At 36.7% G+C, this 17,472-nt stretch overlaps 1 protein-coding gene across 2 annotated transcripts in view; it reads left to right on the top strand.

Moving 5' to 3' along the window:
• Window positions 1-17,472, top strand: part of MXI1 (MAX interactor 1, dimerization protein) — an 87,660-nt gene that overhangs the window by 42,149 nt on the left and 28,039 nt on the right. The gene's annotated exons all lie outside the window — the stretch shown is intronic.

Genomic DNA, 17,472 nt, shown 5'->3' with positions numbered 1-17,472 from the left:
TGAGGAAACTGCTTCCCAGGTGATGCTAGTGGTAAAGAGCCTGTCTGCCAATCAGTGCAGGAGATGTAAGAGACGTGGGTTTGATCCCTGGGTCAGGGAGATCCCCTGGAGGAGGGCATGACAACACACTCCAGTATTCTTGCCTGGAGAAGTCCTTGGACAGAGCAGCCTCGTGTGCTACAGTCCATAGGGCTGCAAAAAGTTAGACACAACTGAAGCGACTTAGAAGCACGCACACATGCAAGAAGTTCAATTTGAGTATAAAAGACTAGCATGAGGCAAGCCAGGCCAGATGTTGACAGTTATACTGAAGAGTTTGGACTTTTTCTGGGGACAATAGAAGTAGTTGTATGATTTTAAGGTGAATTGTCTTATGATCAGATTTGTGTTTTGGAAGAATCACTTTGGCTACCATGTAAAGAATTGGTTGATTGGCAGACGAGATCTCAGAGACAGGAAAACTCTTTTGGAGGCCATAGGAAGCCTCCACTGTAAGAGATAGTGGTAGCGATTGGAAATAGACAGAATATAGAATTTGTATGGAATATAATCAATAGAAATTGGTGATTAGTTGGCTCTAGAAGCTTAAGTTTTAGATGGTATTAACTATTTACCAAGAAAAGGAATATAGTAAGAGGACAAGTTTGAGAGAGATGATGAGGATCGTACAAGTAAAATCTTCTCTTTTGGATACAGAGGTTATAAATTAATAAGCAAGACACTGGAATTATTTACATCAGCTGTTTCTTAAGTTATGTTAGTTTCAGCTGTACAGCACTGTATTTTGAACCGGTGTGCACTAAAAAGTGATCACCATACAGTTGACCCCCTTCATCCACTTCACACTGTGCCACAGCCTCCTTCCCCTCTGGTAACCACTAATCTGTTCTCTGTATCTGTAAGTTTGTTTTTGTTTTATTTTGTTTGTTTTGTTTTTTTAGATTCCACATGAATGAAATCATAGGTATTTGTCTTTCTCTGGCTTATTTCACTTAGCATACCTTCAAGGTTCATTACTATTGCCACAGATGGCAGATTTCATTCTTTTTTATGATTGCATAGTTTTCCGTCATGTGCACCAGTGTGCGTGCACACACCCATGTATACACACACACACACTGTGCCTAGTCACTTAGTTGTGTCCAACTCTTTGTGACCCCGTGAACTGTAGCCTGCCAGGCTCCTTTGTCCATGGGAATTCTCCAGGCAATAATACTGGAGTGGATTGCCATGCTCTCCTCCAGGGGATCTTCCCAATCCAGGGATCAAACCCAGGTCTCCCACATTGCAGGCAGATTCTTTCCTGTCTGAGCCCCGACACACACATACCGTATCATCCATTCATCCCTCCGTGGGCACTTAGGTTGTGTCCATATCTTTGCTGTTGTAGATAATGCTCCAGTGAACATAGGGGTGCATATATCTTCTCAAATTAGTGTTTTCCTGTCCTTCGGATGCGTATGTATTAGTCTCTCAGTTGTGTTTGACTCTTTGTGACCCCATGCATGGACTGTGGCCCACCAGGTTCTCTTTGTCTATGGAATTCTCCAGCCAAGAATACTGGAGTGGATTGCCATTCCCTTCTCCAGAGGAACTTCCCAACCCAGGGATCGAACCCTTGTCTCCTGCATCGCAGGTGGGTTCTTTACCGTTTGAGCTACAGGGAAGTCCTTCGGATAAATACCCAGAAGTAGAATAGCTGGGTACACCAGCCCTTTTGACAAACAAGATCTCTATGACCTTCAACTTTTTGTCCTGCCCTTTTTTAAATAGAAGGGTCCTTACAGATTGACTAACCCAACTGCCTCATTGCAGATGAATTTAAATATCAAATTCTCTTGAAGAGGCTTAGCATAGTCCTCCAGGCTGATTTAGTGGCTTTTACTACTTTATTTGCACAATGCTCTGTTCATATATCCTATTATAAAACTTAATCAGGTAGTCTTATAATTACTTGTTTATATGTCTCTTTCTGTCAAATGATTCTGACTACCTCAAAGGTAGGGATTCTGTTTTGTTCAGTTTGTAACCTTGGTGTCTAGCATTTGACATGTATTCAGAAGATGTTAGCTTTAATATTAAGTGAAGGATAAAACTGAAGCATAGTTCAGTAGTCTAGTCAAAGACGTTTTGCTAGTTTGAGGCAAAGCAGTTTGGCAAGAAATGCTTTATTTTAAAGAATCTCTTTTCTGCCTTATATTTCTCATATTAAAAGAAGTATCTGGCTAGCTTAAACATGGCAAAAAGACCAAGATATGACAGCTTTGAAGATTCTAAAAATAAAACCTTATTTTGACCTTTAGAGCACAGAGTGTATTTTGAGCCATATGTTTTAAATAATAATAAACATATGGCTTTTATAATTATTTCACCTACTTGAATGTTGTTCTTGGGAGACCCTCATTGGAAATCTAGCAAAAACATTTAAAACTAAAGAGACTCTTTCTTTAAGTAAACTGTTTGGAATGGAGCTTTTAAAATCTTTGTGTAAAGTTTGTTTAATGCATTCTGTATATCAATTCTGACTTACTGATAACCTTATCACCCATAGTATTACTTTGATATACCTTATAAATTGTTTAATCTAGTACTTGTTTGTCTATAGTGCTGGTGTAACATACATAGCTTTTATCGCCTTAACTGTACATAATCTCTGCTGTGTCCAGTGAAGGCTTTTTGTTTCCATTTTACTTACTTAGGTCTAAGGCTTTCTGGCTGGTTTCCTAGTCTACCTCTTTAAGGCATGGTTCACTTGTCCTTTTCTGTCCTCTTCTGGTAGTCCTAATGTCTTTTTTCCTCAGATTAGGTCTTCTTCTTTCTCCCTTCTCTCCTGTTCTTTTTCCCTCCCTCCTTCTCTTCCTTGAGGTTGAAAGGTAATATAGAATTAACCTTTTTTTCCCCAAGATATATTTGTTTTTAAAAGGGGTATTTATCAATATAAATAAATCTCTAATTTAGTGGAATGTGTCAGAGGATGAGTACTAAAGGCAGAATCCAGTTTTAATAACCTGTACTCCACTTCTGAAAAGTGGATCTAACCAAAAAAAAGCAAGAATATTGGTAGACTCAGGATGATTTAAAGGTGGAGGGAGATGTTTTAGCCAAATAGCAAGAAAGCACAAGAATATTGTTAATATTTAAGCCTGTTTGTTATTATACTTTTTAAGGCCCCACCAAGTTCTGTTTAATAGCTCTTTTTTCCAAGGTGCTGTTTTTATTTGACATGTTAAAAAAAAATTTAACCTGGATTTGACATCTTTTAAAATAGAATTTTAGCTTTACCTTTCATTTGCTTTTCAGTGTAATGAGAGTAATTCACTGTTAAAAGAGTGATTTGATTTTGTTTTCATTCTGAAAAAAATATTCCTGAAGCAGTCCATATTTTTGAAATTTTGCCATTCTAGATATAATACTTTTATGTCAAAAATTTTGGGTTTTTTTGCGGGGGGGGCTTAGTTCTAAAATCTTGCATATAAAGCTTCTCTGAGTTAGTGTCTTTTGCTGGAGCAATGCAGGGAGAATTAGAGTAGATGATTTTAAATTGTTAGTGAATGATAGAGTAATTCCAGATGGCTGTCTTAAACAAAGCCCTAACATTGCTGAAGCCCTGGGTCTGCCCTTGAGGAGACAATTGCCAACAAATGCTGAGGTTCATACTTCCAGATTTCAGAGGGTCTGGAGCACAGAGTAGTTTGTTCTGGCCCACAGTTACCCCAGGATGCCTGCAGCCTTTAGGAAGTTTCAGACCTGATAAAGAAATTCAGATTCTTTCTTGGATAGGTCCTGGAGGCTTATTTCTGCCTAAAAGCCTGAGCCTGGTCTAGGTGGTATAGAGAGCATTTGTTTGTTGTGTATTTGCCTTGTCTCCCTAGACCTGCAGTGGGTCATAACAGACTCAGAAGGTGGAAGTAAAATGCCTGTAGATGTTTTGCATTCCTCAGGAGCCTATGGGAATCATCTCATGATAAAATTAATTTTACCTTTGAGTCTTTGAGATTTGAGAATTAGGAATTTACATTGCCCCATTGGCTTATCTTAAAAGTTGGGTCCTTTACCAGAGAAAAAACCATTCAGTACAGATTTTAGATCCCTTCATTGCTTTTTCATTTTCTTAATTCAAATTACTGAAGATGTTTTTGAAAGAGTCAACAACTTTAATAGAACTTTAATGGTCAAGTACCTTAGTGCTGACAGCAGGAGAGGCCATTCAACCTTAATAACTGTCATTCCATTGAAACAAAAGGCTTACTCTTATCCCAACTTTGGCAGATCTAAAAGGGCCACATGAGGACACTGGACTTACAATGCCTTCCTAGGCAGAGCAGAAGTACCCAAGTATCTGTGATAAAAGAGAAGCATGCCCAATGAATGGTAGTAGGTGTCCTCCATATAGAGATTTTCTCATATCTCTGCAGAAAAGGTGAAAATGAGTGTTTGTTGAATACTTACTGTGTTCTCTCACCTTGCAAAACCATTATTTAATCCTGTAAGGTAGGAGAGCAGAAAGAATAGATCAAAGTGTTGTTGAAAACTAACCATTTTGACCATCATAACTACAGTTTGAAACAAAATGATGGGAACACAAAACAGTCTTAATCATGATCCTGTCTGATTGCAAATAGTCTTTCTCTTCAGTAAGGATTAATAAATACTGTGTTTGGCATCATGGTAGATAAAGTGGTATATAAAATACCCTGTCCTACCATTGAGATTGGGCTTCCCAGGTGGCACTAGTGGTAAAAAAAAAAATTTTTTTTTTAAACCTGCTTGCCAATGAAGGAGACATGAGAGATGCAGGTTTGATCCCTGGGTTGGGAAAAATCTCCTGGACGAGGACGTGGCAACTCACATCAGCATTCTTGCCTGGAGAAGAATGCCATGGTCAGGGGAAACCTGGTGGGCTACAGTCCATGGGGTCACACAGAGTTGGACATGACTGAAGTGACTTAGCATGCATGCATGTACTATTAAAATTAAGGCCACTGTAGTTTGATAGTTATAAGTTTCCTCATACTAGGATTTGGTTAAGTTACCACTGCATGTCTAGAAAGATGCATTAAAAATGTTTTTGAAACTGAAAATTGAAACCCGTTAAGTAGTCTGTGCAGTCATTTTAGTGAGTCATTTGAAAAAGAAATAGAATAGAATAGGAAATACCAAAGAGCATTGCTTGAAGTAAAGGTAAATGTAGATTTGTGAAACTTGTATATTGTGGGTCATGATGTAAAATGCTATGGTTATAGTTAAACAGAACAGCCACTGCCTGGATAGTCAAGGAGAATGTATCTTGAGCCATGAAGAAAAAAGAGACTTCGAATTTAAGGAAAGATTAAGGGAAGGGATCAGAGCCATGGAAGCAGCAAGTCATAAGCTCTGTCCAGGAAAAACTGAGTAGACCTTATAGAGTGAAAGAGTAGAGTAAGAGCAAATTTGGAAAATGCAATGGTGGCCATAGGACTGCAAAAAATCAGTTTTCATTCCTGTTCAAAAGAAAGGCAATGCCAAAGAATGTTCAAACTACCTTACAATTGTGTTCATTTCACATGCTAACAAGATTAACATAGTCATAGTACTAAGTTAAATATCAACAATCTCACATATGCAGATGATGCCACTCTAATGGCAGAAAGTGAAGAGGAACTAAAAACCTTTTGATGAGGGTGAAGAGAAGATTCATGAAAAAGCTGACTTAAAACTCAACGTTCAAAAAACGAAGATCATGGCATCCAGCCCCATCGCTTCATGGCAGATAGATGGAGAAAAAGTGGAAACAGTGATATATTTTATTTTCTTGGGCTCCAGAATCACTGCAGATGGTGACTGCAGTCATGAATTAAAAGAGTCTTGCTCCTTGGAAGAAAAGCTATTACAATCCTAGACAGCATATTGAAAAGCAGAGACATCACTTTGCCAACAAAAGTCTGTATAGTCAAAGTTATTGGTTTTCCAGTAGTCATGTATGGATGTGAAAACTGGACCATAGAGAAGGCTGAGCACTGAAGAACTGATGCTTTTGAATTGTGGTGTTGGAGAAGACTCTTGAGAGTCCCTTGGACTACATGGAGATCAAACCAGTCAATCCTAAAGGAAATCAACCCTGAATATTCATTGGAAGGACTGATGCTAAAGCTGAAGTTCCAATACTTTGGCCACCTGATGTGAAGAGCCGACTCATTGGAAAAGATCCTGGTGCTGGGAAAGATTGAGGGCAGGAGGAAAAGAAGGTGACAAAGGATGAGGTGGATGGATGGCATCACGGACTCAATGGACATGAATTTGAGCAAGCTTCGGGAGATCGTGAAGGACAGGGAAGCCTGGCCTGCTGTAGTCATGGGGTCACAAAGAGTCAGACACAACTGAGCAACTGAACAACAACAACAACACAGTCTATCACATTAGTAGTGGGAAGTGAGGCCAGATAGGTGGTTTGATATTAGGCTGCAATGTTACGGAATGTCAAGCAAGGAATTTGGATTTTATTTTGTTGGTAGTAGTGAGTTTTAGAGGCTTTTGATCAAAGCATACACACGCACACACATGCATGCATGTACATGTGTGCACACTTACACACACGTACACTAGTTATGGAAGCAGGGAGACTAGTTTGGATATTTTTGAAATAGCCCAGGTAGGAGAAGGATATAAGAATCAGTATTCAGTTGATGGAATTGGGAATAGAAAGGGAAAGAGGAGACTAAGAAACAATACAAAGAAAAAAGATTATTATTTTCTGTTAACTGCTACTGTTCATTCCTCCTTACATTTCATTCTTTACATGCCAGCAAGAGTGATCTTCTTAAAGTATATGTCAGGTCATACCATTTCTGTTTACAGTCTTCCACTGGCTTCCTGTTGCAACTAGATAAAATCTATGGCGACAAAATCCTACCACTCCATCCCTCATCTCGTATGGTCTGGGATGACAGTTTTCTTTCTTTTCCTCAAATACACTATGTTGTTTCTTTCCATTTTGTTAGAGCTTTTGTACCTGCTGTTTCTTTTACTTGTAAAACCCTTGCTCTACTCCTTTATCATTATTTAGTTCCCAGTTTTCAGGTCATCTTGTTAGAGAATAGTATGTGCCCACCAGTCACTCTATCCCATTTTGCCTTTTCTGTCACCTTACATTTATCTCTGTATAAATTATTTATTTGTTTGAGTTATTTGACTTCTTTTGCTAGAATATAAGTTTCAGGAAGACAGGGACTTGGTCTTTTTTACCCTTAGCACATAGCAGTCATTTAGTAAATGTTCATTGAATGAAACCATGACTATATGTGCTATATATTGAGCATATCTATAATCAATAATATTGCATACTGAATTATGATGACTCAGTCCTGAATATTAATTGGAAGGACTGATGCTGTAGCTGAAACTCCAATACTTTGGCCACCTGATGTGAAGAACTGACTCATTTGATAAGACCCTGACGCTGGGAAGAATTGAAGGCGGGAAAGAAGGGGACGACAGAGGATGAGATGGTTGGATGGCATTACCAACTCAATGGACATGAGTTTGAGTAAACTCCGGGAGTTGGTGATGGGCAGGGAGGCCTTGGCGTGCTGCAGTCCATGGGGTTGCAAAGAGTTAGACACGACTGAGCAACTGAACTGAACTGAAGTGAAAAATGACAATACATAAAATACTCTTTTGTTTAGCTCAAAAGGCATATTATTATAATAAAAGAGTGTCATAGGAGGTAAATAGAAAGCTTAATTCTTAAAGTGTAAGTAAATTATATGAAAAAACTTGATAACTGGTGACATACTAAAGAATTTTTACTGTGCAGAACTTTATTTTGCTCATAAGAAGAGAATCTGCTCTTTTTTTAAAAAGGCTAATTGACTCTTTCAGTTCATTAAGATGTCATATTGCACACTAAGAAAAAGACAAGTAATTTTGTAAAGAGTAAACACTTAACAGAGTTCAAACTCAACTTGTGAGGTCTTTATGCTTTTTTCACTCCAAGAGTTGAAAATTGTTAAGCATTTTTTGAAGAAAAGATTTATATATACTTGGAGACTAGAATATCATAAATAATTTCAACTTTTTTGTTAGAAGTTTTGATATATTAGTTATGTTTATCCCAGTGGTTTGGACATGATAATGAATACAATATATTTTTTAGACTATGTACATGTCCTCATTTGGCATGGACATTTTGACAGAGTGATTGTTTTGGTCTACTTTATCTTGGAACAGGATATAAGAGTAAACCTTTGACCATTGGATAGGCAATTGTTTCTTAGTACATCACCTGACTGTTTAGGATTCTATGGCAGGAAGAGCATATCTGAACTGGTTTTAGCTGCATATTTGGAGTGCTTGAATGTTATTTGTTTAAAAAGAACATATACTTCTTTGTACAGTGTACACATTCTAGAAAAAAAATGTATATTTGTTAGGAAAAAAACAAGTTGCAAGATTGGTTTGCCATAACTTTCATTAAAACTCTTACCTCAACTAATAGTACCTAAAGAATATTTGCTTGTGCTAAAAACAAGTTATGGAGTTAAGGAAACTAAACCTTTACTGTCAGTTTGAAATATGTAACTGCAGCTGGATCAAACATGTACAGTTTTAGATTAGGTCCAATAATTCTGGAACCCTCAGTTTAAATGTTTTTTAGCCTTGGTTTATTACTGAGATAGAAATTTTATTATGAAAATACCTTATAATAACTTCCTTAGCCTGATAAAAGGCATTTATGATAAACCCACAGCTAACATTGTACATAATGGTGAAAGACTAAATTTTTTCCCTTAAGATCAGGAGTAAAACAAGTATGTCTGCTTTTTTGGCTTCTGCTCAGCATTATACTGGAGGTTCCACCCAAGACATGTAGGTGAGAGCATGCAGATAGGAGAGGAAGAAGTAAAACCATTTCTATTTGCAGATATCATAGTCTTATGTATAGAAAATACTAAGGAATACACATAAAAACTAGAGCTCATTAAAAAATTTAGCAAAGTTGCAGGGCAAGATTGACACACACAAACTAATTGAATTTCTATAGATAAACAGTGAGCAATCTGAAAATGTACTTAAGAAAACAGTTCTATTAACAATAGCATCTAAAAGAATAAAATACCTAGGAATAAACTTAACAAGGGAGGTGAACGATTTGTACATGGAAAACTACAAAACACTGTTCAAAGAAATTAAAACCTAAATGGATGGAGAGAGACCCTGTGTTTATGGATTGGAAAACTTAATATTGTAGTATGCCTTCTATTGATCTGCAGATTCAATGCAAGCCTTGTGAAAATCCCTGCTTCTTTTTTAGCAGGGATTTACAACTAATCCTAAAGTTCATACGGAAATGCATGGTACCCAGAATGGCCAAAGCTATCTTGAAAAGAACAAAGTGGAAGACTCATACTTCCCAACTTCAAAACTTAACAATAAAACTATGAAACCAGGCAGTGTGGTATTGGCCTAAGTATGCTTATACTTGTAGATAAGCATATACTTACAGATAAGACTTACAGATCAATGGAATAGATTCCAGAAATAATCGCTCACACTTATGGTCAATTAATTTTGAACAAGGGTGCCAAGACAATTCAGTGTCTTTTCAACAAATAGTACTGACACAACTGGATAGCTACATGTGGAATAATGAAGTTAGATCCCTGTCTCACACTGTATACACAGGTGAACTCTGAATGGATCATAGACCTGAGTCTAGGTCTAAAACTATAAAATTCTTAGAAGAAAACTTGAGAATAACCTTTGTGACTTTGACCTAGGCAGTAGTTTCTTACATAAGACACCAGCAGTACAAGAAACACAAGAAAAACAGATACATTGGGCTTTATCAAAATTTAAAACATTTGTTCTTCAAAAGGCACCATCAGCAAAATAAAGACAAATTACAGAATGGGAGAAAATACTTGAAAAACATATATCTGATAAGAGACTTATATCCAAAATATATCAAGAACTCTTAAAACTAAACAATAAAAAGACAACCCAATATAAAAATTGGCAAAGGATTTGAACTGATATACAAATGGTCAGTAAGTATATGAAAAGATGCTCGACATCAAAATCACTAGGGAAATACAAATCAAAGCTGTAAGATACCACTTCACACTCAACTGAAGTGGCTAATTGCTCACCAACTTTGTGGTCATCCATTCGTCATACCAGTAACCATTGGCTGGGGAAAAGGTCTGAAGAAGTCCACTGACCTCATGATTTGGCACCTAAAAAGTGCTGATTTCATCACTGTCTGATGGCGTTGTACAAATGACTCAACACTTTACAGTTACTTAAGACATCTTATTTATCACAGATAAATTTCTAATATATTGTATGCTGCTACTACCAAATGTGCTTTGAGTACTTGGTAGTGAGGAAAGATTGAGTTCTGCATGTAAAAAGGGAATATTTTTAAGAGCCCCTAATTAACAATGAAATCTAACAAAATTAAAATCATATGTTGAAAGAATATAGCGATTGTTTCAGTTTCACTTAAGGATTGGAGAAGGAAATAGCAATCCACTCCACTATTCTTACCTGGAAAATGCCATGGACAGAGGAGCCTGATAGGCTACAGTCCATGGGGTCACAAAGAGTTGGATACGACTGAGCGACTTCACTCACTCACTAAGGATACTAAAATATAACTTGATTGTTTTTGTTAGACTTTGAACTACAAAATTTTAAAAGTGTAGCTGTGGAGGGAAGGTGAAACAGCTTGTCCAGAGACCAGGAAATAGCTACTGATCTAGTTTTCTGATAGGCAAATAAAAATGATGACTATTTCCTCTTTTTAGTCTACAGATGGAAAACTGATACCCTTGTTTTTTAAATTCATGTCTAAGTCCTAAAGAAGTTAATTTTATTCTTTGTACTTTTTAGACGGTAGGAGTCCAGTTATAGTACTAAGTTAAAAAAAAAGTAGGGGACACATATTCAATAGAATTCGACTGTTTCTGAAACTATAGAACCAGATAAATATAGAAATTAACATCAAACAGTGTACAGAGTAACATCATCATTTTTCAGAAAGACATGTAATTGATTCCTTTATTGTTGTGTGCAATAATTTTTTTTTAACTTTAGTTTTATAGGGTAGGAATGCTGAAAACTAGAAAAACTAAAAATAGCTGTCAAAGTGCAGAGATAGGCACCTGTTAGAGTTAGAATTGAATGTTATATGAGATAGAGATGAAGTAATGGGTGGGTTTTCGAGATAAAATTTATGGTTAATAGAGGAAGCGTATCCGAGATAAAATTACACATCTAAAATGCAGCCTGTGCAGTGAAGTCATTGCAGCAGTGTCTAGATAGATTCACAGTTTCTATATTGACCTTTGTCAGAAATAGCTCATTAAGGCTAAGCTGACCCAGGCTGCAAGGTGACAGAGGCTGACTCAGACAAGGATTGCATTCTAGAAACTAAGTGTTCTCAGAACTTCAGTTATCCAGTTCCTAAAGTTTAAATGAATTCTACAGTGGATAACCTGGGAAGAGATGAGATCATCTCCTGGCTTCAGAAATAACCAGGAAATATTATAACTTGAAACTCAGATTCTAAAATTATGCATATAAATATCAGACTTTAGATAATTGACATGGTATTATAATGAAGGTGTAGTAGCTTTTTATCCAAGTGATTGCAGATGGTGTATCTCAGTGCAACTATAACTTGTTTAGGAAAACATTTCCTCTAAAACTATGAATTTATCAGTTAAAAAGAATAGTTTAATAGATTTTCCTGATATATTTTAGGTGATACAGTACACAAAAATCTATTTTATATCAACTTTAAAGAATGTTTTTGATCCATAAAATTGACTATACCTTTTACAGTGATGTTCATAGTAATTAAACAGCAGCAGAATTTCACTAGATTTAAGGCAGTGTGTTAGTGTGCTAAATTCTTTTGTTGTGTACAGTAATTAATGCTGTATAAATGCTCGGATAAGTATTGATTTAATAGTCGCAATTCAAGTAGTTTTCTTGAACTGTCATATTCTTTATGTAAATAAATTTCAATTTTGGTACAAATTTTGGCACTTAAAGCATGCCAAGAGGTACATCAGTATGAAATCTTTTTATTACATGAGATACTTCTTTTAGTATCTTCCATTTATTTACTTCTAAAAATGAAGAGATTCAGACCATTTGATATGTTTCAGCTGTTGGAGAGAAGAGGATAGTTATTGTATATGCTTATCTTTTTCTGTGCTTAATTTTAGTGAATAATGCCATTTGCAAGTTCCATGGGTCTTAGGCATGCAAAGCTATAGGTCTAAAGAAGAATTCAGTAATAAGAATAGAATTTTCTAATATGGTTACTTGCTAACCAGTTGGTGAAGGCAAATTTGCTTGGAAAATAATTAATTCAGCCCTGGGACATTATTGCTTATATTCATAGCTTCTAAATCAAGAAAAGTTGAAACTTTATGAACTAATAAGTATAAATAATTTCCTTATTTTGTTTTATTTAGGGGAAAGCCAATAGAGGAAGGTAGATTTTAATACTAAACGTGATTTAGGAGCTAAATTGTCAAAAAGAATACCTGTAGTCTAACACAGATGACTTCTTTGGGAATATGTAATGCATTGGTGTGAAAATTATACTAGAAGTTAGAAGATAATTTTTCTTCTCATCTCTACTACTGGTAGGTTGTAGACATTATACAAGTTATCTAAATTCTTGTTTTCCTTAGCTGTAAAAAGGAGACCTGGATGCTCTCTGATTCCCTTCCTACATGAAAAGTTTTATAGTTCTGTGAATTTTTAAGTTCAATAATTATAGACCTGTTAAAAACGTAAATACTATTCTGCTGTCTCCAAAGCACTTTCCTTGATATATATATATATATAAAATATATATATGCTCATATATATGAATGTATGTAATGCCCCCCCTCCCAACAAACAGAATTAAAGAGCAGCTGGAAAAATGAGCTTAGAACCGTGTCTCATTCAAACTTCGGTTTTGGCTCAGCTGGTAAAGAATCTGCCTGCAATGTGGGAGACCTGGGTTCAACCCCTGGGTTGGGAAGATCCTCCAGAGAAGGGAAAGGCTATCCACTTCAGTATTCTGGCCTGGAGAATTCCATGGACTGTATAGTCCATGGGGTGGCAAAGAGTTGGATACGACTGAGTGACTTTCACACACATACTTATTTTATATTGAAAAATGGTAGATAATTGTATAAAAGTAGAATTTTCCCTGTAGTAATTCTACATTTAAAAGTAGAATTTACATGTAGCAATTGAACGGTTCTAAGACCTACAAGACCTTCTAGAACTAACAACCAAAAAAGATGGCCTTTTCATCATAGAGGACTGGAATGCAAAAGTAGGAAGTCAAGAGATACCTGGAGTAACAGGCAAATTTGGCCTTGGAGTACAAAATGAAGCAGGGCAAAGGATAACAGAGTTTTGCCAAGAGAACACACTGGTCATAGCAAACACCCTCTTCCAAAAACACAAGAGAAGACTCTACACGTGGACATCACCAGATGGTCGATACCAAAATCAGGTCGATTATATTCTTTGCAGCCAAAGATGGAGAAGCTCTACACAGTCAGCAAAAATAAGACTGGGAGCTGACTATGGCTCAGATCATGAACTCCTTATTGCCAAATTCAGGCTCAAATTGAAGAAAGTAGGGAAAACCACTAGACCAGGTATGACCTAAATCAAATCCCTTATGATGATACAGTGGAAGTGACAAGTAGATTCAAGGGATTAGATCTGATAGAGTTCCTGAAGAACTATGGACGGAGGTTTGTGACATTGTACAGGAGACAGGAATCAAGACCATCCCCAAGAAAAAGAAATGTAAAAAGGCAAAATGCTTGTCTAGGAGGCCTTACAGATAGATGAGAAAAGAAGAGAAGCTAAACGGAAAGGAGAAAAGGAAAGATATACCCATTTGAATGCAGAGTTCCAAAGAATAGCAAGGAGTGATATGAAAGCCTTCCTCAGTGATCAATGCAAAGAAATAGAGGAAAACGATAGAATGGGGAAGACTAGAGATCTCTTCAAGAAGGTTAGAGATACATTTCATGCAAAGATGAGCACAATAAAGGACAGAGATGGTATGGACCTAACAGAAGCAGAAGATATTAAGAAGAGGTGGCAAGAATACACAGAAGAACTATACAAAAAAGATCTTCATGACCCAGATAACCACAGTGGTCTGATCATTCACCTAGAGCCAGACATCCTGGAATGTGAAGTCAAGTACGCCTTAGGAAGCATCACTACAAACAAAGCTAGTGGAGGTGATGAAATTCCAGTTGAGCTGTTTCAAACTCTAAAAGATGATGCTGTAAAAGTGCTACACTCAGTATGTCAGCAAATTTGGAAAACAGCAGTGGCCACTGTACTGGAAATGGTCAGTTTTCATTCCAATCGCAAAGAAAGGCAATGCCACAGAATATTCAAATTACCGCACAGTTACTCTTCATCTCACACACTAGCAAAGTAATGCTCAAAATTCTCCAAGCCAGGCTTCAACAGTGTGTAAACTGTGAACTTCCAGATATTCAAGCTGTATTGAGAAAAGGCAGAGGAACCAGAGATCAAATTGCCAACATCCATCCTTTGGGTCATCAAAAAAGCAGGAGAGTTCCAGAAAAACATCTATTTCTGCTTTATTGACTATGCCAAAGCCTTTGACCATGTAGATCACAACAAACTGTGGAAGATTCTTAAAGAGGTGGGAATACAACACCACCTGACCTGCCTCCTGAGAAATCTGTATGCAGGTCAAGAATCAACAATTAGAACCGGACATGGAACAACAGACTGGTTCTAATTTGGGAAAGGAATATGTCAAGGCTGTATATTGTCACCCTGCTTATCTAACTTCAATGCAGAGTGCATCGTGCGAAATGCCACGGTAGATGAAGCACAAGCTGGAATCAAGATTGCCAGGAGAAATATCAATAACCTCAGATATGCAGATGACACCACCCTTATGGCAGAAAGCGAAAAAGAACTAAAGAGCTCTTAATGAAAGTGAAAGAGGAGAGTGAAAGCATTGGCAGGTCAGGTGGTGGTGTATCCCCACCTCTTTAAGTCAATAGTAGCTTTTTAATAATGTCCTCACTGCTTCGATAGTCTGCCAAACCCATCCCTAATTTTGAGACATCTCCACAGTTTATTTTTTTCCTCTTCAGAGTTGATAAGATTTGCTGGAAATCAGAGCTGTGCTGACTGAGTCCAATAGAAATATATGCTGTCTTTAAATGTATCATTCTCACTTCTTATTGTGTCTCCATAGCATTTACCAGTGACTATTCAAACCCTTTTTAAAAAATTCTTTCAGCAGTGTGGGGTAAAAACTCAAAGCTAGGGGTCATCAAAATCACATGCTAATTTTCAGATACGACTTTAGTTTCTCCAAAATGTGGTAATGTATGTGAATGATCTTAAAGATCCCTTCTAGTCCGAAAATACCCAGTTCCACTTTTTACTGTCAGATCTAGTTTGTGAACCAAGGGCTAGGACCCATGTCTCTCAATCCTAGTCTAAAGATACTTGTAGTATATTTTGTGACTCCCATTTCCTCCTTTGCTGAAAATAAGAATGCCTGTTTTGAACTTCTTTATCTTCCTCTTTATCTTCTACCTTTGTGTTTTTAGCTCAAATTTCTTACTCCACCCCACATGCCCCTTTTGAACCTCTAATGCACAGTAAGGTATGAATAAGAATAACAAAAATGTTTATAATAACCCCAAGTTAGAAGTAACATGAATTCCAATCAAAGGGGAAATGGCTAAATAAATGATAACACATGTATACTTTGTATTGGGTGAAAAGAATGATATAGATTTCTGTGTGTATATGTGGGGAAATTTCAAAGACATAAAATGAAAAAAAGCAAATTGAAAAATGGTATTTCCAGTATCTCATTTATGTTCAGTTCAGTTGCTCAGTCACGTCCAGCTCTTTGTGACCCCATGGACTGCAGCATGCCAGGCCTCCCTGTCCATCACCAACTCCCAGAGTTTACTCAAACTCATGTCCATTGAGTCTGTGATGCCATCCAACCATCTCATCCTCTGTCATCCCCTTCTCCTCCCGCCTTGAATCTTTCCCGGCATCAGGGTCTTTTCAAATAAGTCAGTTCTTCGCATCAGGTGGCTAAGTATTGGAGTTTCAGCTTCTGAATTAGTCCTTCCAGTGAATATTCAGGACTGATTTCCTTTAGGTTGGACTGATGTTAATAACAAATGTATAGATACATAGGAAAGATACATGTCAAACTGAAACACTTGTTGCCTCTGGGGAAGGCAATGACAATCAAGGAGAAGCTATCTTGTTGATTTTGTTAGAATTTTTATAGTAAGAGTTATTACTTGTGAACTGAAAAATTTTTATGAAAGGTGATAAATGTAATTCTGTCTATACATTTCCATAGACAATAAAGCTAGAAGGATCCTTAAAAATCATCTAGTCTAGTGTTCTCTTTTAATGGATAAGGAAAACTAAGTTCCTCCAAGTTTTATGCTCCACCAAGCTAATAAACAAAGTCAGGATGAGAGTCTAGATTTTCCGATTCCCAGAGCAGAACTTTTTCACATGCTTTCAAGGTACAGCTAAGTTACATTTTTCACAGTGTCTTTTCTGTTTGTCTGAAATGGTATCTCTTCTAAGTTCCCATCTGTTCATTGTTTGTGTCACTTATGTGAACTTTAACCCATAAATACTGTAATGTCCTTCCTTTCTGGATCACATATAGCCTATGTGAAGACAGACTGTAACTCAATGTCTTTATATCTGACCAGGGTCTTGCATGTAACAGGTGCTTAGTGAATTAGTAATTTCCATTTTTGTTTGATTTTTATAGCTGGCTATGCACATTGTGTTAGATTAAGAGGAAAAAAAAGTTAAATGCCAAGTAAAATAAATAGCTGGGTTTTTTTTTAAACCTGCCCCTTCAAGATAGAAAATATTTTAGGAAGGCACATAGTGAGATATTTGCTGCCCTGAAAATATCTTCCCTTTCCAAGGAAAATACTTTTGTTCTTCACTCCTGCTTCAGAGAGAACAGTTTGTCCTCATAGGATATTCTAGGTAATATGACCCACTTAGGAAATATGTGATGATTGTGCTTCATAATGGGCCCTCTACTAAAGTTGTACCATGGGAAAATGCTTCTTGAGTGTGATGTTTTTACAGATGCACGTACATGTCTATATACCTGAATTGGGTATAGCAGACCAAAAAACTCAATTTTATGACTTAAAATTTTCCTATAAGTAGCTAGAAGCCGTGACAGACTGTTCTTTTGTTGTTGTTATTATGAAGACATTTCCTCAAGATGTTTATACAAGTGTCTTGTGTAAAATTTTATACAAGTGTCTTGCCATTGATGTGTTGTTACCTTATTTTCTGTCTACATAGCTCTAAGATATTAACATCTTTTACATATTAGCTTGCTTTTTGTGATATACACTCTTCCCTATAATGTTTATCTACAGTTGCTTC

This window comes from Cervus canadensis, chromosome 8 (genome assembly GCF_019320065.1).
Source record: "Cervus canadensis isolate Bull #8, Minnesota chromosome 8, ASM1932006v1, whole genome shotgun sequence".
NCBI classification, from domain to species: Eukaryota; Metazoa; Chordata; class Mammalia; order Artiodactyla; family Cervidae; genus Cervus; species Cervus canadensis.
The sequence above is the reverse complement of the archived record's forward strand: the minus strand, read 5'-3'. Positions and strand labels throughout refer to the sequence as shown.